A 26,099-nucleotide genomic window follows, 5' to 3' on the forward strand; every position below is an offset into this window, starting at 1 on the left:
GGACAACCTAGGAAGGAGATGGAAATCAAGCCCACTCCTTTGTAACTTACACAGCAATTCGACTGTCCCCAGATAAACCTCTTCTTAGATCACTGCAAGCTTACTGTAAACATATAATGAACAATATGACAGAAAGTACCAGCTGGCAAATGTTTTACTCATCCACCTTCAAAAGCATATCTAACTACTGATCTAAGCATATATAGTGGAAGATCTGTATAGGATATTCACAGTGACTTCTACAACTAAATCTCAGCCACACAGGACTTCAGTTTGGATGGGTGCCTTTATGGAGATGAAAGGATAGGTTTAATCCTTCCACTCTTGCAAGGTTTTGCTGTCGTTCCCCCCACCCCGCCCCGCCACCCACACAGCTCTTATTAACCTTGGAAAGAGACGAAGGGTAAAAGATAAGTTAACCATTTGTAGCACAATGAAAGAAACACTCTCTTCTGACAAAACCTCTCTCTCCCTCTCTGTATGTATGTTGTAATGAACATCTACCATTAAGTATATTTTTATCATATTCTGCCTCCAAGGAGCACAAGATGGTGTACAGTGTTCTTCCCTACTCCATTTTATCATAAGAACAGCCCCGCGAGGTATGCCAGGCTGAAGGAGAGCAACTGGGCCAAGGACACCGGGCAAGCTTCCTAGCAGAGAAGCCATTTGAACTTGGGTCTTCCACACTCCAGTCTGACACTACAAGAACTGCTCTGCACTGACTCTCTAGAGAAGAAATGGATGGAGCAAAAGCTGCTAATTAACTGAGGGCTCTTTATTTTAAAGCATTAGACGAACCCCTGACTCTGGGAAAATTTAAAAAAAAAAACCCTTCCCAGAAACTGCAGTTGGATTTGAGAGAACAGAGTTCCATCTTCTTTGTGAATAATCCCAACTTGATGGCAGTCACCCTAAATCTGCAGTTCTTTGTTTTAGTTTTACTTTACATAAATAAGAAATAGTCAACTGCTTGAGAACAGCAGGAAAATCTGTACTTCTCCTGCCCAACCAACCACAGAATTGCCAAGACACTGGCTACTTATATGCACTTCTGCTTAGAAAGGAATTCCTCTGATACAGTACTAATCACAGCTTCAGACGGGGAGCCACATTGGTCTGTAGCAGAAGAAGATTCGGGTCCAGTAGCACCTTACAGACCACATCTTTAACCTAGTTGGTCTTAAAGGTGCTGCTGGACAGTAATAATCACAAATACCAATATATGGAGAGATGTAAATACATGCTACATCTTGAACCAGAACAAATACAAATAATTTTGTATTTAACTGACGTATCTGATAAACTTTCAAAACAAAGAAGTGATAGTACATATGAACAAAATACAATGTGTACAGAGATGTATTTACAAATCTTTAGCATACTGTAAATGTAACTTATTTATTTAAATTTTTTCTTTCTAGCCCATGCAGTGTCCCAGCTTGGTAACAGTAGAATACTATGAGAATATTCCATATCCCAAATACAAATTATTTAACATTCTTGCAAAAGTATAAATACTAATTATGTAATGGCTTTGTCAGGGTAGCAAATCATAAACCAAAATTCCTGTAGCTTAAAACCCTATAAGGCCAGATCTATGAATATCCTACAGCCAGTCACAAGAATAAGCTCTTTCATTGTATCTTTTACAAAAAACAGGAACCTACATCACTTGAGGTTCCCAGAAGACTTGGTAGAAGTTGACAACTACTAATACAAATTTGTGAGGCCAAGCCTGTACCTTTCCTGATACTACTGCTAGGGAAATTGTGCTAACGTTCCACAGCTATGACTTCTGCTTTCCTTGCAGATCTTTTAAGCGCATGCTCTGCCAGCTTCCTATACATTCGTTGTCTCTATGTTATCTAGAGAAACTTCCTGCCCTCTTCCTGTTTGCTGCATACAACATTAAGCACAGAATGACAATATGAAACAAGTTTTAAGATCAAGGCCTGAGACATCTGTACTCCCTTCCCTTTTACTGTTTTCGTTTTTGTAACATCCAGCCTGATGAAAAGTTTTTGTGAACTGGAAGGCATGCATGCTGTTTTGTGTACTTTTGGTTGGTCTAAATAAAAGGTTTAATACAGATTGTGCTCTTGGTTTTGGATTTTGCTTTTGAACTGACACAGCTGTAAACAGCTTCCTTCTACAGGTTGAAATCTTTCCCTGGATTTTGAACAGTTGACACATTCCCTAGATTTTTCTGTCGAATCATTCCTGGCCCTCATTCTATAAGGTTTTTTACTTATTTTATTTTTATCCTACTTCTTTATTGTAGATCAAGACTCAAAGTTGCTTACAAAAACCACAAAATGAACACTATAAAGATCACGATGCTACAGGACAGCAGCCATGAGGTGGGGCTGAAGAGCTGGAAGAACTCAGCCCCTGGAATAGTCTCCCCTGACAAGCAACAGCACAGGCAGCCCCAGGTAGCAGCTCCTTTTCAGAGTCTCTCTACACAAGACATCTGACACATGAAGAACACATGTCAGGAGATGCAATGTTAGCCGGGAAAGGTAATTTAAAAAGACAGCCGGTAGCAGGGCAAAGGCTTTGCTATACACTGGAGCTTAGTGAAGGGGCTGTGAAATGCCAGAAGGGAAACTTCAGCCCATTATAACCTCTCCAGGTCTAAGCCCTGCTCTGGAAAGCAGCTCCAGCCCATTTCCGTTCTTAGTTGCCCTCTGGTTGTGAGCCCACACATTTTTAGACTGGAGAGGTGAAACTGACAAGAGCCTTTGGGGAGGCAAAGATGAAATTAACAAACCCTTTGAGACGCCATCTCCGCTGGCTCAGACTCTCAGGCCTGAGCAGTCAAAGGGCAGGGCTGAGCAGCTGGAAGAATTCAGCCCCTAATGAACAGTCTCCCCAGGCAACAGGCAGGGTGCCTACCCACTGGTATATTCTGACATTGTCCAAGAGGGTTATAGATCCCCTTTACAATATACTGATATATTTATCTGGATGTAGGTTTTAGGGTGGCTTACTTCCAAAAACATGGAGTTAGATGGCATTATTACAGGAGTACAAAGGGAGAAAAGTTCAGAATGCAGACACAAAAACCTGGTATACAAACTGGATAATTAATTACTCCTGTCAAAGTTTTGCCTCCAAAGAGGTGACTGATGCCCAATCTGCTTTCAGCACTGTTTCAAAAGCCTTTCTAAACCCTCAACTTAAAATATATAAATCCCAAATCTTAAGAGAGTACTTCACCAGATCACTTTAGCAAACACCACTGTCAGCATATTCTTTCACAGAGAAGTGGCTTCAACATGTAATAGACCAAGGATTTTTTGTGTGTGTTACGAAAGCAAATAAAATCAGTGTCATGGATCAATTTACAGCAGAGAATAGGAGCTTAAATGCACAATCATTACATAGCTTATACTTCACCAAGGACATGTACTTGAGGGATAAGAATCATGTGAAAATCATGACTTGCAGACTCTTATCAGTTCTTACTAAGGGCCTCACCAGGATAGTTTTGCTTCTGTCTAATTGCCATATTATTGCTGGATCTAAAGGGCTTCTGTCACAGAACAAACCTTCCCTGTCTTTCCTCTGTCATTTGCACCCCAAAACACACCTCCACAACTTCTCTCCAGGATGCTGGGGAACTCTCAGAAACAGCACAATATGCAGCCTGTGGAATATGATATCTTGAAATATTGTCTACCATCACCTGGAGAGTGTAGGACAGTTAAGATTATTATGAAATCACAAGCCAGGACCCAAAAAGACTTGCAAAGGGATGTATCCCCTCCACTATTTCCTCTTTCCATTTCTTGAAAGTCCTCATAGCCTCTCCTCTTTTCCTTACTTCCTTCTCTCCTTCTCACCCATCAAGCAACCTACCATTTCTCTGCCACCCAGCTACATTTATTATTTATTCATTTATACTTTCCCCACCCCACAATGGGGACCCAAAGAGCCTCATATCATTCTCCTCTCCTCCATTTTATCTTCACAACAATGTGAGAGTGTGTGACTGGCTCAAGATTACCCAGCGAAGGTTCATGGCAGACTGGGGATTCAAAGCTGGTTCTTCAAGATCCTAGTCTGAAACTCTAACCACTATACCACACTGGCTTTCCTGCAGCGGCTGCTGTGGAACAGTAGCAAGCAGTTAGGCATGGTAAATCATGGAAATTGCATGGTAGCGAGCTGTCCAGTGGTTGCTACCAGGCTGGGTCCTGATGAGTCCTCCCTCAAAGGCCAAAACAGCCCTGAAAAGGACCCCACCCCTTCTTCACATCTTTTGCTGATAGAAACCAAGGCTTGAAGGTAAGCAATACTGTTGTGGTTCCCTATCAACAGCCATCGAGGGCATTCATTTCTTAAAACTACAGCTGCTGATTCTATTATTTGCAGGGGGAGGGAGTTTAACCCCACAATGTTTTTTTTAAAAAAAGATTTCACAGATGGGGTTGAAAATTAGATATATTAAAATACACTGGAGGTAAGAGTAACATGGGAAAAACTAGTTAGCAACTATTTTTAAAGATGGAGAGAAAAGAAAGAAGGCAGAAATATGTATTTTTTAAAGATTACTTTGTTGAGGTTAAATTCTGTCCTACACCACGGAGAAGGAAGGCAGAAACCTACACAGTAATGATAGCTCCCCATGTCCCTGTCTGTTGTAAATCAATCTTTATTTTTCCCCTATTTTTTTTTCCTTTTGGGGGGGATGCCTCAATAAAGTGTTGTAAAAAGGAGTTGGTTGTGCGGTAATTTTCCAGGAATGGATTAGATTCCCTTCCCTGCATTAAACCTCTGAAAGGATGAGTAAATGCATCTTGACTCTTGCATGTATGGAGGTAAATCTGTGTGCAGAAATGCTATGCCACAACAAGCTGTTTCACACACTACAGCTGCAGTGGTATTTTCTGAACTGCTGATAACTTATTGCATAGAATAAATACGTTTTTCTAGTTTATCTGGAACCCAAAAGAACAACCATTCTCTTAGCTTTAAATTCAGATAAGAGCAGGCTAAATGAAGAGAGCAGCAAACACCAAACAAATTGCAGAGTGAATGAATTTAATGTACAGCAGGCAGAAAAGTGTAAAAATGGCTCAAAAAGTGATCCCTGGTTTGGAAGCAGAGATGTTTTCCCACATGAGTTTATCTTCCTTTGTAAAACATCGGAGGGCATATAACAGTTGTTTAATCACTTTACTTGTCAATGTACTATCCAGTTACAATGTTATAATTAGTAGTGTAATTAATCTACTAGGCAATGCTAACACAGCAATTACTAAGGCCATAACCATTTGCAGTTGCTTCTTTTCCCTTCTTACTTATTTTCTTTATAGTCTGCCTTTCTCACTGAGACTCAAGACAGATTACATAGTATGAGTTTATTACAGTCAATATCAAGGACATTTCAATAAGTAATGTCGTAGGGTAAATAAATGCAAGTTTATGAAGATATAACATTCTGTGTCTTTATTGGGCACTGATTAGCTGCTAGATCTAGTAAGACCTGTTACCACAGCCAACAGAATCCTCCACGGGTTCAAAGTACCCTTTCAGCACACACATCTCCTGTCCCCAGAACACATAAACATAAGTTTTGGATATTGGGCCTTTAACAGGATGCTTATTTGGAGGGAGGGAGGACTTTGGGGAATGACTGCCATGCCTGTGAATTTGTGAATAGGCTGGATTCAGATAGAACAGCAATGGTTTCCCATCAAAAGCATTCAGAAGTCACCTTGGCAATCTTCTGAAGTTGTCCCATGCTAATGACATGGATTCCTTGGATATTGATTTCTTATGGTGAGAACCAATTCCCTTCCTAAAAGGCTTCTGCAGGACATTTTTGCAATGATGAGTGGAAGCTTTCCTTGGAAGGAGAGCTACTGTACATCTACCTCAAAGATTCCCAGTAGTTTATAGTCTCGTCACTGTAATTGTAGACAAAGTATAATCGACTTGACAGCTCTGGGAAAAGCTCCTGTAAGAAGAAGTGACAGAATGTATCTTTATTGTTTATGGACACCCTGAGCTGTTGTCAATCTCCATCTTACATCCATGACCACTGATAAGTATTGTTGCAAAAAAATCAGTTTCTAGAGGTTCCTTGGCTCTGACCCTCTGAATGTGATACAGCTCACAGGATTCACTGGATTTCAAAAAGTAGAGATCATGCGATACCAAGTGACGAGATTCTTTGTTACGACTCCTTGATTTTGAACAGGCAGATTTTGAATGACATACTCAAGGAGGCCCTCTTCCTGCAAAATCTGTATTCTGCATCCTTGAACCTGCAAAGAGAGTGATCATCCAGTCTTCTACAACCTGAGCAGTGATTATGTTGCTTGGATTTTTCTGTAGATGTTTTGAAAGGTGGATTTCCTGTGTTCTGCAGAACATGCTGCCAAGAATTCTCTGCTTGCTTCCTACAGATAGCATTTATGTTAGAGGCTTCCCCTCCGCCCACAACAATTTCTTTGACATGAAATGAAGCAGTCTCAGTAGCCAATTCCTCTTCTTGAGCCATTGCCAAACAGAGTTGCACTTACCTGTAACTGCTGTTCATGTAGGTCTTTGTGGAGGCACACACTGGGGACTGTGCTTGCGCAGGCCAGCCGCTTGGAACAGGATTTTTTCTAGCTTTTATACTGTTCAGGCAGGTGACTTCCCCCTTGGACTGTTCCGACCTGGTTTTTCCCACCAAAATTGGTCACGTAGTAACCATTTCCCTCAGTTCTCCCATGTCATCACAAGTCTCCATTGTCATGATCCAGAGACCTCACAGCAGGGGAGGAGGGAGGGAATGTGTGCCTGCATGAAGACCTAGATGAACAACGGGTACAGATAAGTGCAACTCTGTTTTCATCATTGGTCTTCAGTGCAGTCCCACATTGGAAGAATAGCAAGCTACTCATCAAGGAGGTGAGGTGATGCTCTCAAGCAAAAAGTACCCGCAGAACTGCTTGTCCCATTGCAGTTTCTCTTTGAGAATTGACATCCAATGAGTAGATCTCCTTCGATGACCATGTAACCGCTTTGCAGATGTCTGCCAATGGCACTCCTCACAGAAATGATGAAGCTGCTTATCCCCTCATTGAATGAGTTTTCAAATTGAATGGACATGGAACTTTGGCCACTTTACAGCTTAATCTGATAGCTGACACCACCCATCGTGATATGGTCTACGAAGACGCAGCCTTGTCCTTATTTAACCGGAACAGCAAATAAAGAATGGTTGACTTTGTATGAATGACTTTGTCATGTCTATGTAGAATAAAACAGCCCTTCTGACATCTAATGTATGAAGCATACGTTCTTGCTGCAAAGCAGGGTTGGGAAAAATACTTGGACAGACTCTGAGAAACATGGAACCTAGAAACTACTTTGGGTAGGAATTGAAGGCTGGTATGCATCACTACTCTGTCAGAAAAGATCTGCAGAAATAGAGGGTTTACCCTTAATGCCTGCAACTCACTGACCCTTCCGGCAGATGTTATTGCCAGAAGGAATGCCACTTTAGCAGAAAGAAGGGATAAGCTACATGTTACTAAAGATTCAAAGGGTTTGAGCATCAAGCTTGACAGTACCAGTGACAGGGACCCCTGTGGAACCAACTGGGACCTTGCAGGAGAAAGGTTATACAATCCTTTCAAAAACAGCTTTGACAAAAATGGGAAAAAATTTCTTCCCATCAACATTTGTGTGGAATGCTGATATGGTTGCCAAATGAACTTTAATGGATGATGAAGCCAGACCGAATATTTGTAGGGATACTAGGTAATCAAATATATTGCTCAAAGAACAGGTATCAGAAGCTCTTCCTTTAGAATCAAACAAAAGGACAAACCTGTTCCACTTTAAGGTATACGATTTTCTAGTTGAAGGTCTGCGGGCATTTAAGATGATATTCACAACCTCTTCTGAGAATTGTACATTTAGTGCTCGAGGAACCATGCAGTTAGATGCAGCCTGTTCAGGTCATAGTGTAATGTGTGGCCAAAGAAAAGCAAGTCTGGTGCTAACGGGAGATGTACATAATTTCCCCTGGCCATGTTTTTTAGTTTGTGGAACCAAGGCTGCCGTGGCCAAAATGGGGCTATCGAGATGCATGTGATCCAATCTGTCTGTATCTGATCTCATCTTTCTCTGAATCAATGGGATTGGAGGGAAGGCATAAAAGACTCCCCCCTACGCACTGTATCTGAAAGACATCTTCCCGTGAATTCCAGCCGATGCCCCCTCTCGAGCAAAACTGGGGGGCGTTTGTATTTTCTTGTGTGGCAAAGAGATCTGTCTCCAGTGACCCTCATTTCTCGAAAATCTTTTATACATATTTGTATGCTAAAACCCATTCATGATGGGAGCTTCCTAATTTGCTGAGGTAATCTGCTCTGATATTTTGCAAGGCAGCAATATGTAGAGCAAAAAGTGTAATACTTTGGGAAATAGCCCAGTCTCGTAAACAGATGGCCTCTAAGCAAAGCTTTTTCAATGCCATGGTGTTTGTTTATGTAGTAGACTGTTGTCATATTGTTTGAAAGAACTTGGACCTTCTTCCTGGATAGCATATCTGCAAGTGAGTTAAGTGCAGGGCTTTTTTTCAGCTGGAACGCAGTGGAACGGAGTCCCGGAACCTCTTGAAAATGGTCACATGGCTGGTGGCCCCGCCTCCTGATCGCCAGACAGAGGGGAGTTTAGATGGCCCTCTGTGCCACGGCCACAGGCGCAGAGGGCAATCTAAACTCTCCACTGTCTGGAGATCAGGGGGCGAGGCCACCAGCCATGTGACCATTTTCTCCGAGGGCAACCCACTGAGTTCCACCACCTCTTTTCCCATAAAAAAAGCCCTGGTTAAGTGCGTAATAAACTGCTCTCAATTCTAAAAAATTAATGTGATATCCCCTTTCGCTTTCTGACCAAAGTCCATTGACAGAAACTTCTCCACAATGTCCTCCCCATCCTTCCAAGGATGCATCTGTAGTGAGGGTGACATCATGGCTAGGTAACCCAAATACAATTCCTCTAAACAAACTGTTGTGTTCTGTCCACCATTTTTACGAGAGTAGAACCTGTCTGGAAATTGAAAATTTAGCCTGAGGAGATTGACTCTGAGGATCGAATTGACTAAGAAATCCATAGCTGCAACAGGCTCATTTTCAAATGTGCAAATGGGACCACTGCTGTGGTCGAGGCCATAAATCCCAACAGGACTTGAACAGATTGAGCTGACTGAAACCTATTCCTTAGAAAACACTGTGCCGTCATCAATCTAGTACTACAGCCTGTAGGTAGAAACACCTTATTAGCTATAGAGTCCAATACTGCACCTATACATTTCAGTGTTCGACTAGGTACCAGATTAGACCTTTTCCCATTCACTATCAGCCCCAGGTTTCTATATGTGGACAGTATAATGGTTATATGAGATCTAAGATCCTCTGGGGAGAGTGCCACGATTAGCCAATCATCCAGGTATGGGTAAACGGAGCATCCTAACTTCCTTAGATAAGCTACCACTACAGCAATGCATTTGGTAAATACCCTAGGGGCTGTAGCCAGACCAAAGGATAGCACTGTGTACTGAAAAACTTCATCTGGGAACACAAAACAAAGGTATCTCCTATGTTCCCGGCAAATGGAAATGTGAAAATAAGTATCTTGTAGCTCTATGACTGCAAACCGTATATTTGGGGAAACCATATTAATTACCCAGGCTAAGGTAACCATCCTGAATTTTGACACGTGTAAGTTATCATTAGGGCCACGTAAATCTAAGATAGGTCTCTTTCCCCCATCCTTTTTGTCCACTAAAAAGAAATAGGAGAAAAACCCAAAGGGGTTATCAGAAACTGCCACCTTTGCTTAGTAATGACTGAATCTCCTCTCGTAGTTCAGGAGGTCCATTTGTAGAAGCCTGTTCAGGTAAATAAGTAGGAGGCAAGGTATTAAACGCCAACCTGTGACCAATTTTAATAATTATAAGAACCCAATGATCTTCAGATATAATTTGCCAAGCATTAAAGAACTGTGAAAGCCTATCTAGAAAGAGCGTAGGGGTTACCCCCAACTGCATGCCTATTTATAACTGCTCCCTGTGACCCTGAGTGAGGTCATTTGGAGACTGGGCCTGGTGAGTAGACTTCGACCTTCCTGCCAATCATCTCCGAGGCTGGTTTTGGCTGGAATATTGAGGTTGGTGGGTTACTGTGCTCTATAAGGTTGAAATCTGTAAGAGCAATAGTCTCTTCTAGGCTGGAAGCTTCTTCTCCCCATATTCCTATAGGATATCGCTCCAGAAGACTGAGGCAAGATTCCATATGGTTTTGTCATTTGTCTATCTTCTTTTTCGACAGGTACTCGTCTGTCTTTTCTGATAACAGAGTTGCTCCTTTGAACGGCATGTACTCAATCTTATTCTGTTTTGCTAGCCAGTGCTGTAGCTCTTAGACAAGCATGCCTACACAACGCTACTGCAGTGTTAAAGCATCTAGCGGAGGTGTCTAAGATGTGTCTACTCGTGCTAATTTGTTGTTTGGACAGGATGATGACTTCATCCTGGATCAGCTTAGCAAGAAGTTTGTCTTCAGGCAATGCATCCACATAAGAGGCCATTTTCTGCCACAGAAAGATTTGGTAGCCACTCATGATGGCTAAAAAGTTGGCCATCTTAATCGTAAGCACCAAGCCCGAGTAGTTTTCTGCCCACAGCATCCAGTTTCTTACCCTCTTTATCTGCTGGCATGGAGAGGCTACCCTGCCTCTCTGTCTTGCTTGTGGCTCTTCAGCAATATTAGATGAGGAGGGAGGGTGAGTGAATAGGTAAGGACACTTATTCTTCTTGATTTTATACAGAGCCTCTTTCTTTGTTGTTGTGGGCTTCTGGCATAAATCATCCATGATCTCAACAAAGCTATTGATCACATGAAAGGCTATGACTTAGGAGCATTAGAGTAAACATGCTTGAGGGTGCTGTCCACTGATTTGGGCTGAGGTGCAGAGATTTCTATGTCGAGAGACTTGGCCATATATAGCTTCTGCTCTGATAAATACTTAATTAGCAGAGTTTAGTAGGAATGTGCATTGGAGTTAATGAGAACAGACACACTCCAGTTTAGCTCCGTAAAAACACTTTACTACATAAAGGATAATAAGAAATTGCTGACTACATCTTTGCTAGTAGAAGGTAAACTCAAGACTGGCAAGACTCAGAACAAAGAGCAATAAAACTTCAGTATATATCTTCACTTATTGCCCCCCTCCCCCATAACACAGGTTACCCAATAGAGAATCCTAATTCTACTTCATTAGGAATAGTGATTCCCCTGTCTCTGGCGGGAATCCTAACCTGAAGCCTAAGTGGTTACATGTAAATAGGTTTCATTAACTAATTAACACAAACCGTTTAACTCTTTCATGACTGAAACGAAAACACTTGCTAAATCCCAACACATCGATCATAGGAAAGGCTGTCCTTGGTTCACCTCTGTCACCTGATGCCCAGGAAGTGAAGGTTGATCTTCTAGTTGATGGAGGTTTGGGCACTTGTTCCACCGGATTCAATGATCGAGTCGGAACCGATGAGGTAGACCACTGATGAGACCGGTGCTTGCTCTTATATTTGTGTTTGCGCCTTGGAGGACTTGCAACATTCTCATTAGTCCCAGCCAGAACCAGGGATCTTGAGGTTCCATTCTGAAGCACAGGGAGATTGCTCCCTGTCAGAATCATGCTGTCCTTTGATCACAACGAGGCTGTGATTTCAAGATCACAGCCTCGTGATCTTGAAATCACAGGATCAAGAGCATGGTTGTTCTGAGCATGAGGAGCCTCCAGATCCAATGGTGACCCAGCAGACAAAGGATCCAAGGTTCACATATGTTCTGAAACTGACTTGGTTGTCGGGTGTGCTGAATGCTCCACCAAGACAGATTTCTTAGCTGCTGGGCTTGTGGAGCTAGACATGGCGTTTTCCTACAGCATGGCCTTCAGGGTAAACAGTTGGCATTGCTTGCAACAGTCCATGATGTGCCTTTGATCCAAACACACCAGGCATAGAGAATGGCCATCAGTTTTCGCCATTTTGGTCCTGAACTCCTCGCACTTTTAAACAGGACTTATCCGCCATCTTAGACAAGGGGTGGGGAATCTGGTTGAACATTGGGCCTAACAGCCAAGGCGATCTCCAGCTTACTCTTATGATCTGATCCACTGATCCAGAAGAACTTATTCTTTAATTTTAACAACAATTAACTATAACTTTAAACTGTGAATGATTAACTATTAATTAACAAACACTATCACTAACAGAATTAAAGGCACTAGAAGGAATGTCTGTCCTCCACGGTGGCAAAAAACAAACTGAGGAAAAGGGGGTGACCTCAACCACCACATGACCGTTTTCAGAGGGAAAAACCAACTCGGAGCAGTCCAAGGGGGAGATCACCCCCTAATAACCTAAAAGCCAGGGAAAAAATCCTGTTCCAAGAGGCTGGCCTGCACAAACACAGTCCCCCATGCAAGACTGCACTGAAGACTGATGATAACCAGTCCGTTTTTGCTCAAACAGGAGGCATTGTTGGAGGGAGGGAGGGAGAGGGAGAGGGAGAGAGAGAGAGAGAGGTGGTGTTGTTGAGATGTGGTCCTTCTATAACCTCACAAGTTCATCAGATGACATCTTTGGAGAAGTAGGTGCAGCGAATGATCTTATTATGGCATATGCCTTAGCCCCACAAACAGCAGACGAGCTCCCTTCTGTTCGGAGTCATCTATCTTGTTTGCAGTTTTGATAAATATCCCAGAGTAGCCATTTTGAGCACAAGATCAGCTTTGGTTCCTGAGCTGCCTTTGTTTGGACTGCTACCAGGAGAATGCTAGAACAGTCACATTTACTTTGGTGATTAAGCTCTCTGCAATCTGATCCCATCCTCACTGCCACAAGAAATGCTAGATCTAGAAGGAGTAAGAATTGAGGTTCAACAGGCCTTAAACATAACTCAGTTTATTGTGTCAAGAACATGCTAACACTAATACAGAACTCCACTCTCTGCAGTCATTCCTCACAATTACAGGGGCTGAAGAGGTCCCTCAACTAAAAGGTACAACACACACATACATACACAGCATAAGCTAAGGATACTCAAACCACTAGCTTAAAAAAAAAAGCCTGTAAAAAACTTACTGGTTAAGAACAAAACTTGGCTAGCTGAGTTATAGGAAATGAGTGTTTTGTTTTTAGCATTCACAAATAAGTATGTTTCATATCAAAACTTGAACATTTGAAACAGCTGAACATTGATTTTTTTTTGAGCTCTGAACTTTTATTCATATGGGTAATTTTGATCACTGGAGACATATAAACCACGTTTTGTTACAAGACAAAAAAATCAAAACCAAGGCCAGAACTAGGTTTCATTGGAACCACAAGGCTCTTGCTAGAAGCCAGCAGCCACGGCTCTCCTCCTTTTCTAGTCACATCTTCAAAATAAGTGGTAAGGTATACTCTCACTGCATTGAAAATTTTCTTGCCCCCATTCCACTTCACTGCTTGCCACTGCTGTCCTTATAGAAGGTGAGGGGAAGGGACAGGGCCCCTTCTTTTAATGACAATCATTCTGGTCTTCTAAGAGACTTAATTAAAAGATCTGCATACATATGAGAATTGTTTGACAACCAATCAGATATCAATTACCAAGTGGATGATAAAAACCAGCCTTATTATCATTACTGTGTGGGTCAATAAAGTACCCATCTGTCCACACAAACTGTGTCAGCACTGCAATCACAGGAGACAGGAGACGAAATAAAAAACTGTCCACTAATCATGAGAAGGGGGAAAGTATACAGAACAGTACTGAACTTCCTTGGGGTCTTATAGCCAATTATAAAAAATGCAACATGTATTATCAATGAACAGTATGTTCCAGCAACAGCAGTGGGATACAGGCTGAAGTGCTGGACTAGAACTGTGGCGACTCATGTTCAAATGTCAGTTCAGCCACGTAACTTACTTGGGCCTGCTGCTCTCTCTCAGCCTCATCTTCTACGTCTTTTTCTATTACAAATCAGTTTCAACAGAGGACTCCAACTGCTGGTAAGGGCTGGCCCTGCCACCAGGCAAAGTGTAATCACTTGAATCAAGCAACAGGTTATAAGGAGACAGTAAGGGGCAGTAATCCATATTTCTATAAGAATGAGGACTCCCTGCTTTGGCAGAGAATGTTTTAAATTTTTTACTTTATTTATACCCTTTGTCTCCTATGGGGCCCCAAAACAACTTACATCAATCTCCTCTCCTCCATTTTTTCCTTACAACAATCCTGTGAGGTAGGTTAGGCTGAGAATGTGTGACTGGCCCAAGGTCACCCAATGAACTTCCACGGCAGAGTGGGGAATTGAACCTGGTTGCCCAGACTGTAGTCAGTCACCCTAGCCTCTATACCACACTAGCCTCTATACCACACTAGCTCTCAGTGTTCGAATGTCTCAAACGTCTTGAACAATCTCTGCTAGAAAACTTAATCTGAGAGAACCACATGAAATTCTAGTAGTGCATGATACAATCAGAGCCAGTGAACATGTCCCTTTTGCATTGCAGTAGCACACTGGAATACCGTGGGAATGCAATGTACTATGCTATGCTCTGATGCTAGTTACTACTTGTGTAATGCTCTTGGAATACCAGTGAAAACTTTGATATAAACTATCCCCTGGGATTTTGTAAAAAGTATATTCTAGTTCAACCAGAAGTTACCAAAATGAACTTGCCATGGTAACTTGATTACTGTGATGCACAGTACATAGGTCTCTCCTTTAAGTTAACTCAGAAACTCCAGTTGATGCAGAATGCTGCAGAACATTTATTATCAGGGAGAGAGGAGAAGCATGAATATTACTCCCATTTTGCAGTCACTTCACTGGCTGACTGTCAGCTGCCGGGCTCAAGGAACTGGCTATCACATAAAAACCTCTTCATGGCCTTAGTCTGTCTTATCTACGGGACCACCTCCCTCCCTATGTTCTGCCATGGCAGCTTCACTCATCTGAACAGGGCCTTCTGCACATGCCACCTTGCACATGGACAACATCAACAACTGTCCATACACGTGCATTCTCCGTGGTGACATCCACTTTATGGAATAGCTTACCTGAAGAGACCAGGAAAGCGCCCACTCTCCTGGCTTTCTGCAAACAATGCAAAACTGAATTATTCAAGAGGGATTTTTACTCAGATAGGAGGGCTGTACTATACGGAAGTGGTCTCAAAGAGAATCATAAGTAAAGGGATAGGAATTACAGACTTTACTTCTGTGTCTGTTGCTGTAAATATGATCCTACTGGATAGTTTATACGTTGTTTAATATGTTAGACTTAGAATTGCTTATACTGTTTAGCATTTCTTCAACTCTGTATTAGATTCCTGCTAGTTTTAAAGCTTTGCAACTTTGCATTTATATACCTATTTACATTGTTTATTGAAATTTCTTTGAAATTGATTGTAGTGACTCAAACTGTGTAATACATCCCGAGTCTCATTGAGAAAAAAAGACTATAAATAATATAAATAAACAAAAAATTTTTTAAAAAAAATTCTTAAGTGCTGGTTATATTGGAGCCAAGTTGTAACACTGAAAGGAGCACCTCTTCACCTAAAATAAATGACAACCCTTCTAACTAAACCTAATACTGCACTTAAAAAATAGCACACATCATTAATTTACTTTAAATGAAGTGTTAAAAAAAATCACATGCTTTATGCAGTGAGCGTCAACGGCACTCTGGTCAGGAAAGAGGTCTGCCTGCAGTGTGATCAGAAACTGCTGCTGTATACAAAGGAGAAATGCTGAAGTGATGTTTCAGCAATTAAATAGGATACCTGATACCAGGTAACAGGATGTAAAATCTGCTGAAATCAGTTCAGTTAAAGGTTAACCATCTTTCAAATGGCAACAGCATCCAAAACAGAGCTGCAATTAAAATTAAACAAATGTGATAATTCATAATGCCTTTTGGTTCATTATTCTTTGAAGAACTTCCATCCACAGAACTCCACATAAAAATTTGCATTTAATGAAGCCACAAGAGATCCTTACATTGCCTAAACCAACACTGAAATGAAATCAGCTTTCGTAATTTATGACAAAATAAAAAGCTGGCAATTTGAAAAAGATCATTCTGACTGAGGTGTACAGTTTAGTTTACATTACCTGCCTGCATCACAGAACACAGTTCTTGACATTTACATTTGAGGAGGGAGCATAAAAGATAAGTGACAATGTGCATTTTTTATCACAAAAATAATACTAAGACAATAGGGAACACTCTGAGCATGGTATACAGGAAGTGTGTCTGCTTCCTGTTTGGGGTTTCTTTAGAGAACTTAATGGCCCTAAATGGTTTATCTCCCCCAACCTACCCGCCCACCAAAGCAAACGATGCATGAACCAAATACAACCAAAGAAGTAAGAAAAGTTAGTGCAAGGTGCTCATGCTTCCTGTTTTCACAAAAATTGTCATATTCAAAGCTGCTCTGTGAAGCTGCAGTATAGTATTCCTTTAAAAGAAGCAGGGTTCCTTTAAATGAACTGCTGGTCCATGGCTGGTTTTGAGGTATAGCCAAATGAGAAAATTTTACTGAGGAAAACACAAAATCAAATTAATGTGTGTGATGCACGAGATGTCATCCTTGAACACTGTGCTAATTAATTCAACAATGATTTCCACATTCCCAATCTCCAAAATGGATTGAAAATAGAATATATAGTCATGCACTGAAAGTATGAGAAGATACTGTGCAACACTGAGTTCCCAAGGATATAAAAACCATGTATTCTACATACACAAAGGTAAGTTACAGATTCTCCCTGGCTGCATTTTCCCTGGGCCATGCTGCACTAGAACACTGGCAGACTCTCAGGAGCTGCATCTAAGGGCTACGGCCAGAAAGGTGCAGAGACCTTGGTATCTCAGACCGTGTGTCTTTGAAGGATATAATTACTAAACCTTCTGTTTCTACATACAAAGCAGAATCAGGATTTTGGTGTCCTAAAAATGTAACTCCTGAGAACCAGTTTGGTGCAGTGGCTAAGAGCGTGGGACTCTAATCTGAAGAACCGGGTTTGATCCCTCACTCCTCCACTTGAAGCCAGCTGGGTGACCTTGGGTCACTCACAGCTTCTAGCTCTCTCAGCCCAACCCATCTCACAGGGTGTTTTGTTGTGGGGATAATAATAACATACTTTGTAAACCGCTCTGAGTGGGCGTTAAGTCATCCTGAAGGGCAGTATATAAACAGAATTATTATTATTATCCTAATACATCAGGTATGGGAAGGACATATAGCAAATGGTTGGTAAACTTCATCTACTATCATGACCAACATACTGATCAAAGTTCTTGTAGGTAAAGTATTTCATCGTCAAGTCATATTCACCTTTTAAATTCATGACATTATATAGCTTTCTGCCTAAGCAGAGAGCATAAGAAGTTAGTGCCACCGAAGTAAACAGGTTTCAACCATTCATCATCATGCAGCTCCTAAAAGAACCAAGCTATTGTCAGGGAAGGAAGTAGCAGCCCTATCTATGTCAAGTTAACAGGCTGTTGGCTTTCCAAGAAACGGTAGTGGTTACAGAGCCCATTGCAAACCTTCTTGGGTGTATTCTCATAAAATGAAGCAATTTAAATGGATTTGAGAACAGTGGCATCAAGAAGTCTTAACGTGTGTTGGCTTTCAAGCGCGGCACATCTCATAGCCATCCTCATCCCACTTCTTCGTTAGCAGTGCAGTCACCTGGCCTGGATGAAACTTGAGCCAAACAAGTATTTGATGACTGATCTTGAAACACCCTCTTGCCCATAGTCTGTAGACAAGACAAATTAAAGGGAAGGAACAAGCCTAAGGAATTCTTCCTAGTGCTAACGAAAATAAAATTAGAAGGTTACCAAATCACCCCAATCCCTTTTAAAATAATGCAAGTCATTAGCACCCAGTCTCTCATATAGCTCTCCAAGACTGGAGAACATTGCACACACGCACAGAACATGAAACCAGACTGCTGCCTGAAGCACTGGGAGGTGGTCACATCTCTCCCACCTCCTTTAGCTGAAACCTGATAGCCCTTGTTCTAGACTGCCCCTCTCAGGTGATTCCCAAACAACTGTGCAATAATGATGTGCAACACTGCGGCATACTATGCCTGAATCGTAACAGTAGAAGAAAGTAATGCAAGAGATGAAGCAACAGAAATAGAAAACAGGTCCCAAAGGTAAATCAAAATCCACTGCTTTGGAAATCACTGGAGTAAACATTTGGTAGAGCTGCAAAATATGGTTGCCAGCCTCCAGGTGGTAGCTGAAGTTCTCATGGAATTACAACTGATCTCCAGGCTGCAGAGATCAGTCCTCAGGAGAAAATGGCTGCTTTGAAGGATGGACTATTGGTATTATACCCTGTGAGGCCCCTTCCCTCCACAAACCCAGCCTTACTCAGGGTCCTCCCCAAGAATCTCCAGGGATTTCCCAAACCGGAACTGGCAACCCTAGTGCGATTTGTTGAAAGCCCTGCAAAATATCTGGTGCTGCCTAAACTCTTTGTTTATCTGATGAATTTCAAGACAGTTAATAGAGCAAGTATTAGTAGCTGATCAAATTCTGCTGATTAAATGAGGAGAGATAGGCCTTTGATAAAATAGGTTACAGCATACATCTTTATTTTTAATCACCTGCACCACCCACATAAGTGGCTTGGGGTTAAAAAAGCACCTCAGCCTCCTGACCAGTTATACAAATGGCACTGTATTTGTTTAAACGGTTCCAGCAAAGATTTCAGCAGCTGCTAACATTATAAGGCATCACAAGCCCATACATGGAATTACAGTTGGCTAGGGGCACCATTACAGGCAGCTGATTAACACTTTTTCAAGATTATCTGCTGACTGAAGCGGGATCCCCAGCCTACTAACCATAAGCACTTCTGAGTATCTTTTAATTTCTGCATGGGTAAAACAATGTCCCTACCATCACAGAAGGCCTCACTGGATTTTTCTGTTACCTGGTGTAGATAAAACATCATAATCTTCTCAAGTATGCAAAACTGGCATCAGCCAAGGTTAGTCTATACATCTCCAATTGACTCTTTACTATTTTTTTTTATTACTGTAGGTGAACATAAGTGATCTAGTTTTGTGATCCAGATACCCAAATATTGTACTATTGATGTATGCAGTTTATTTGGATTTGTAATCTAGAGATGGGCACAAACTGAAATATGAACCAAAATTAAGCATGAACCCAGCCAGTTCGTGGTTCGTGAACCACGGTTCATCAGAACCCATTTCTGATGAACCGCCACGAACTTTTAGGCTGGTTCGTTTGGTTCATTTTTTGGTTTGTCACTGCAGACAGCCTGGTGCCAATCAATTAGTTTCCTAGGCAACAGGGGATGGACTTCCTGCAGACCTTCTGCTGACCCAGAAGTGAACTTCTGCTGGCCCAGAAGTGACCTTCTGCTGGCCCGGAAGTGATGATTTTCTGACCCGGAAGTGACGTTTTCACGAACCAAATGAGCCGGTTCGCGAACCAGGGGCAGGTTCGTGAAAGTCCATGGTTCATGAAATTTGACGAACCACGAACCACGTGGTTCGATTTTTCCCTGGTTCATGCCCATCTCTATTGTAATCTATGTTTATAAAGAAAATCTCTACCTTTCTAATGAATAATAAAATATCTCTCAAGTTGCAACCTATCAGCAACAAAAGGAAGCATATGAAAGAATTCCAGACTGAACACCATTTTCCCACACACTAGCCAATATGTCTAAAGTGGCCAAAAATAAAGCCCAGAGCTAAATTAACAGTGACAAACATTCCAGGAATTACTAGGACCTTTGATACTATCTAAACTTTCCATTGTACAAAAATACTGCTTTCCATTCTGGACTTTTAATTAGAGTTATTGCTAGATCAATCAACTACAGTTTATGCTGATTAATCTGTGAAAGTAAATCTTAATAAGAAAGGGCAGATTTTAGCTGATGGGGTTGCAAGTTAAACACACTTTATTTCATGAGGTAATTTTAGTTATGCTAGGAAGTAAAAAACAAAGTGTTCAATAAGTTTTTGTTTTTTTACACTAGGAGTTATCCTAGTGTATTTTTACATTAGGAGTTATCCTAGTGTATCCTTCAGTATCTGAAAAAGCACCTATACTGAGATTCTGGCAGTATAAAAGATATTAAATAATAATTAGTTATAAATATTATTAAGTAATTCAATTATTAATTAATTGACTCCTTCACTGACTGACAGTGCCACCCTAAGTAGAGATATTCCCTTCTGAATCCACTGAAGCCAATGGGTTTAGAATAGCATACCTCTGTTTAGGACTGTACTGATAATTTGCTTCCAGAATTAAGCCTTCCTTTTGCTATTCTGCAAACCAACGGTTAAAAAAAATGCATCATAAGGGCCAAGATTTACCAATATAGCCTGAAGCAGTGCAACAAATTGCAGAAGAAAAGCTACATAATATATGAGAAATTGAAAGTTAAGTTATGAGATTAAGTGGGCGATACTAATGCTTCTTTTGTTAAGTCACTCAAAGATTATTACTAGCTTCCTCTTGCTATTGCATTTAGATGAAGGAAAAAACCCTACACTCTATTATTATTTTATATCCATGGTAGACAAGCATGTCATCCTAAAAAGACTTTAGTGGGTTCCCAATTTAAAAGGTAAAACAGAAAGGAGTCTTGTAGCACCTTAAAGATCAACAAATTGACTGAAATACATACTTTGGTGAGCTACAGCCTACTTCGCTGCAATACTGTTTTTTCTGTAACAGAACCCCTCTACTTTTGCACAACTAAAAAATAAGATCTTGCATTTTCATAGAACAGAAAAGTCTTTTGCTTAGCATCCAAAGTATTTAATTAATGTATTGTGTCCTAAATTAATCTATTATTAATCCATTTGCTGTGAAAAAGACTGTCTCTCACATGAATTTTCTTGCTCAATTGTATGGTCACTCAACTATACATGCCCAAACCTGTGTACACATGGCAAAACAGAATTGAAACATACAGTGAAATTTGGTAAGTTTTAAAATTGCAGCAGCTCTTTAAATACAGTACTTGTGCAGAGAACAAATTCTAATTCTTTTGTGATGAGAACAAGCCTGGTTTACTCTTGGGCATCCTCTCTCCAGCCCACATGCGCAGAGCTAAGAATGAAGACAATCTTGGCTTGGGAGCAATAAACAAACTCCAGTATGCTGAAGTGCTCATACTGAAATATCACAACACACTATGGTTAGACTGAAGACTTCTGTCTTGGCCTTGGGTATGAAGAGAGGAGGAGGGGAGTGCAAGAATGAACCAGGCTTGTTCAAGCACGTCTGGGAAAGAAGTTCTAGGCTATCTTTATCTCTTAGATGTAGGGAAATGTTATATGGTGGCTTTTCGACATGGAAGTCACACAAACATTCAGGCTCTCATAAATATACTCAAGTACAGGAAAAGACATATTATTCAAGTCTTCTAACCGTTGAACTTGGCTCACAGTCTACATTTTATGTTAGCATATTATGATGTACGGGTTTTTTTTCTCATGCACCCATATACGCATGAGGAAGTCCATGTTCTGCAAACTCAGCTGAATTTAGTGTATCTTTCAAAATATATCTTCTACCAAACAAAGAATTTGAAACACTGCTTTGGATGACATCTTTTGGCAGAAATGTGATCTACAAACTGCAGCTAGCCCTTAGCTCAAAAGAATATAGGAGGCATCTCCTTTGTGTCTACCTAGGGGTCTCCATTTGGAAACGCCAGCCTCCACTGTTGAAGGATACTTAGTCTGGAACCTTCCAGTATTTTCTGACTGGCTAGAGCTTCTACGGCAGGTTGGAAACTTGTCAGCTTCCCTCAAGTTTTGATGGGAAATGTAGGCGTCCTGGCCTTGCAGCTTGGCTCTCCGACTGCTGTCCAATGGACTTTTCAACTGTCACTTGTCCATCATTCCATCAAGCTGCCTACATTTCCCATCAAAACTTGAGGGGAGCTGACAAGTGTCCAAATAGTGTCAGGTGTCACTTGTCGTTTGGCTCTCATTCTACTTTATTCCGTGATTCTTCCTGGAGTGTGGCACTACACATATTTTATTTTAGCTTCAGCGTGTCTCCATGGGGCTTGTCAACTAAGAATGGGGTTTCCAGGAGGTAAAATAAGTTTGAAAGTTTCTTGGGGAAATAAAAACAAATGAGGAAGTTCAATCCCAGTTCTTTTACAAAAAACAGCTCTCATTTTGGAGTCTGTTGGACATGGCTCTTGGTTACACATGTGCACTAAAATGGCAAGTGTGTCTGCAGTTAACAGAGGTAATACATGTGAGCCAGAGGCTGAATTCACACAATTAGGTGAGCATAAACCAGTATCTGCAGAAGTAAATGCTGTGAAGTGAAAAAGAAAACACATTTCTGTAAACAGTGGGCACGTTATCAGGAAACAGGCAAATTAGGGTCTCCAGGTACATGTATACTGTGTGCTACAAACTGAACACTTACTGATATAAACATCAATGAATATTTTGCAAGTGTACCTGCCACATAAAATATTTGCTGAAAAAAGTACATTCTTGTGAATGTGAAATTGAAAGTATCTCTGTGTTGTTTTGCTTGGCCCACTGGCCAATTAAATACCAGACCAAAAAGGGTTCTGTAGATTTGTCTTCAGCCAACAAATGTGGTTTCTCCACATTGTACTAACTAAAGTCTTATGACCAGAGCTCTGCTGGCTTCACTGAATGTTACTAGTGCTTATGGCTGAAGGTGAGAGGACAGCAATCAGAGGGCAGAACCACAAGTGACAAAAGGCACAGATTGGACACTTGTCTGCTTCCCTCAAGTTTTGATGGGAAATGTAGGCATCCTAGTCTCGCAGCTTCTCTCTCCGACTGCTATCCAATGGACTTTTCAACTGTCACTTGTCCAACATTCCGCCAAGCTGCCTACATTTCCCATCAAAACTTGAGGGAAGCAGACAAGTGTCCAATCTGTGCCTTTTGTCACTTGTGGTTCTGCTCTGAGCAATACAAAATACGAAGGATACTGACAGTTCTCTGAGAGTTTCTTATTAATAAACAAATATCAAGTAGCAGGAGTAGTAGCAAATGCAGCACTGCGATTAACACTAAGAAGCGAGAGAGGCAACAGAGCATTGCTTAAGGTTGGACTTAGTAATTTGCAATGCTTCTGCAAAGATAAAACAAAGATATCACGTTAGATAATCAACAGTCTTGAAAGTCTTTTTGTCCATAAACATTCTGCAGGTTGAAACAACTGAGGCTGTTCTGAGGGCATTTAACTCATAAGGACTCTAACCTTTGGGCATCAACAAAGTCTAGGGTTTTAATCTTTAGATTGCTTTAATGCAACAGAGCGGTTTAACCCTAACAAAAACTGAGGTGTTCCTTTGCTCTCCCTGCTCTTGAAACAGGAATGGGGCATAGCGTTTTGTTTGCTTCACTGGGAAAAATGGGAGGGAGGAGAGATGATTTGGCAATTTTTAGGGTCCTAGTAAATGACATCCAGTGTATGCAAGTGTTTGCTTTCTCACTCACTCACTCACTCACTCACTCACTCACTCACTCACTCACTCACTCACTCACTCACTCTCTCTCTCTCTCTCTCTCTCAAACACACACACTCAGAAAAATCAAAAGACTGAGTCAGTCTCAAAGTTGTCACTGTCTGTAATGTGCCAGGGAAACTGTATTTCACTTTCTCCCTCAAGTAAAATCATAATCTCTGCCCTGTAGCATGCACCCAGGATCACAAAGTTTTACTCTAGATTAATTAAACTGGCAGAACTTCTATCCCTGTGTTTGCATCCACAATTCCTGAAGCTGTTTAATACCACACTCTACAAAAAATAAAAAAACACACACAAAATGAAATGTGCAAAAGTACAATAGCTGGCTGAAAATGCATTCACTGGCTTAAAGTATGAAGTATGCATTGAACTGCCAGGGGTTCTATCTCACTCACTTCCTGTAAAACTGAGGGTCTCTTTACACATGTGCAAAACATGAGTTTGACTGGGAAACCCCATCTCAACTCGCTTTTAATGTGACCTGAAGCTTATCTTTAAAATGGGGGGGGGCATTCATTGGTACCTGGGTGTGCGCAGAGGCAGTAGGAATGTCTTCATTTCCTCCATTCCACCTTGTGCACTTTATCTAGGAGCAAAAGTAGAGAAGGGCCATACCTGCACATGTGCCATCAAGTCACAATCGACTTATGGTGACCTCAGCCAAGGAGCTTTCAAGGCAAGTGAGAAGCAGAGGTGGTTTGCCATTACCTTCCTCCACAGAATCTTCCTTGGTGGTAGCCTATCCAAATACTGACACTGCTTAGCTTCTGAGATCTGATGAGATTAGATTATACCATGCCACCTTCCCTCTGAAAGGGTCATGGGGGGGGAACGGCTATCTGTCTTACAGCGTCTGCCCAAGATCTGTCCATGTCCTCTAATTACACATGGTCTACTGGTCTATGTCTACGTTAGTCAACTGTACTGTCAGAGCCTCCAATGCCCAGGCTGTAAGAAATACAATCTTTTCCCAGGATGTGGGAAATACTGCAAGTTAGCTGAGCTGCATTAGAGATGCAAAGGCAGTAGCCCAGCTAACAGGACTCTCTGCCTATCTAACAGTAGGCAACTAAACCTCACTACCCTGGAGGGATAAGAAAAGAGTATTTCTCAACTGCCAATGATTTCACCAAGTGCTGCTGCCCTTGCTGCTCCTCTCACAATGTTGTGTTGTTCTTCACATTAAAATTGTAACAGCAAGCCTGCAGGCAAGTTTCATGATTTCTGCTGGGGCAAAATCCTAGCCAAGAGCAAATGGCATGCTTTTTGTTTAGAATTTAGTCTGCACTCCTATGCAGTTAAATGTATCTGCTTCTCATTGTGCAGACTACAGCCTTTAAAAGTATACTGAAAGTCAGTATCAGTGACATATTATAATCCAAATGTGTCTACCCCCAAATTTCAACATATTTTATAACTCACTGCCTAGCAACAGAAGGTGCCAAATCTAGTCACTTGCATACAAAATATTTGGAGCTGAAACCCATCTGCAGAGAAATATCTGTGAATGTTGCCCTCTGATTTGCAAGTAAAATTCTGATCTTCACACACAAGATTTCCATCAAATCACCTTCATTGAGTCTGGAAACAAAAGTCTTTCTGAAAAGAATCATGTCTGTTTTAAGAGACAATCCAGTACAAGCTCTACTGAAATGAATGAGAGTTGTACAAGACTGCAACACCAGTATCTCAGTGGATGGCACTGCTAATAATAAAGAAACAATTTCCCTTTTGACACTAAATGCGCCCAACAGAAACTTAAGAGGAAAACACGATGCCTATTCTGTCCCATCAGATGGTGGGGCTCCCTGGATCCTCATAAACAACAGTAGTATTGATAGTTGGGTTATTATTGTCTCTGCAGATTGGTCTTTTCGACACAGTGCAGTGATCACCCACATTGACAGTGCAAATATTTCAGCAAATTGAAAAATGCAATGCACGGTTAGGAGGCAGATCGTGTCCCACTGGAACTTTCTCATCAGAAGTCACAGGTTGATGAGACTTAAGATCATTCCTAGTAAGTCCTATTTCATCCCAGACCTGCTTTGGGGAAAACTGGAAACTAGTCTACACATACGCCATGAAAACATCTGTTCCTGAAAAGTTCCCTGCCTGCCTCCAAACCATCTTTCTTCCTTTTGAAAACTGAACCTTGAAGATTGTTAGGACTGGAGAGCGCTCACCAGTTGATATCTGTTTGTATTTGTATTCACCAGTTGAGTTAGCAATTGCAATGCAAAATTACAGCCAATTCCTTGGCCATTTCCTTCTCCCAAGAACAAACCGTCAAAAAGGTAAAAGATGACCAGAGAGATTTCAAAGAAACGAACTCTTCGTTAATGGGGAAAAAAAACTAATAAACCTCACGGCACCGGTTGCTCCATCTGATGTGACCGAAGTCTATTTTAGTATCAGTACCCCTAAGCACAAACCGTACTTATGATTCCAATCAATGCAGACC

General features: G+C 41.3%; 1 protein-coding gene across 4 annotated transcripts in view; it reads right to left on the bottom strand.

Annotated features, from left to right (window-relative positions):
• Positions 1–26,099, bottom strand: part of ST6GAL1 (ST6 beta-galactoside alpha-2,6-sialyltransferase 1) — a 120,418-nt gene that overhangs the window by 82,043 nt on the left and 12,276 nt on the right. The gene's annotated exons all lie outside the window — the stretch shown is intronic.

The sequence above is a fragment of the Eublepharis macularius genome, chromosome 6 (assembly GCF_028583425.1).
Source record: "Eublepharis macularius isolate TG4126 chromosome 6, MPM_Emac_v1.0, whole genome shotgun sequence".
In the NCBI taxonomy this organism is placed as follows: Eukaryota; Metazoa; Chordata; class Lepidosauria; order Squamata; family Eublepharidae; genus Eublepharis; species Eublepharis macularius.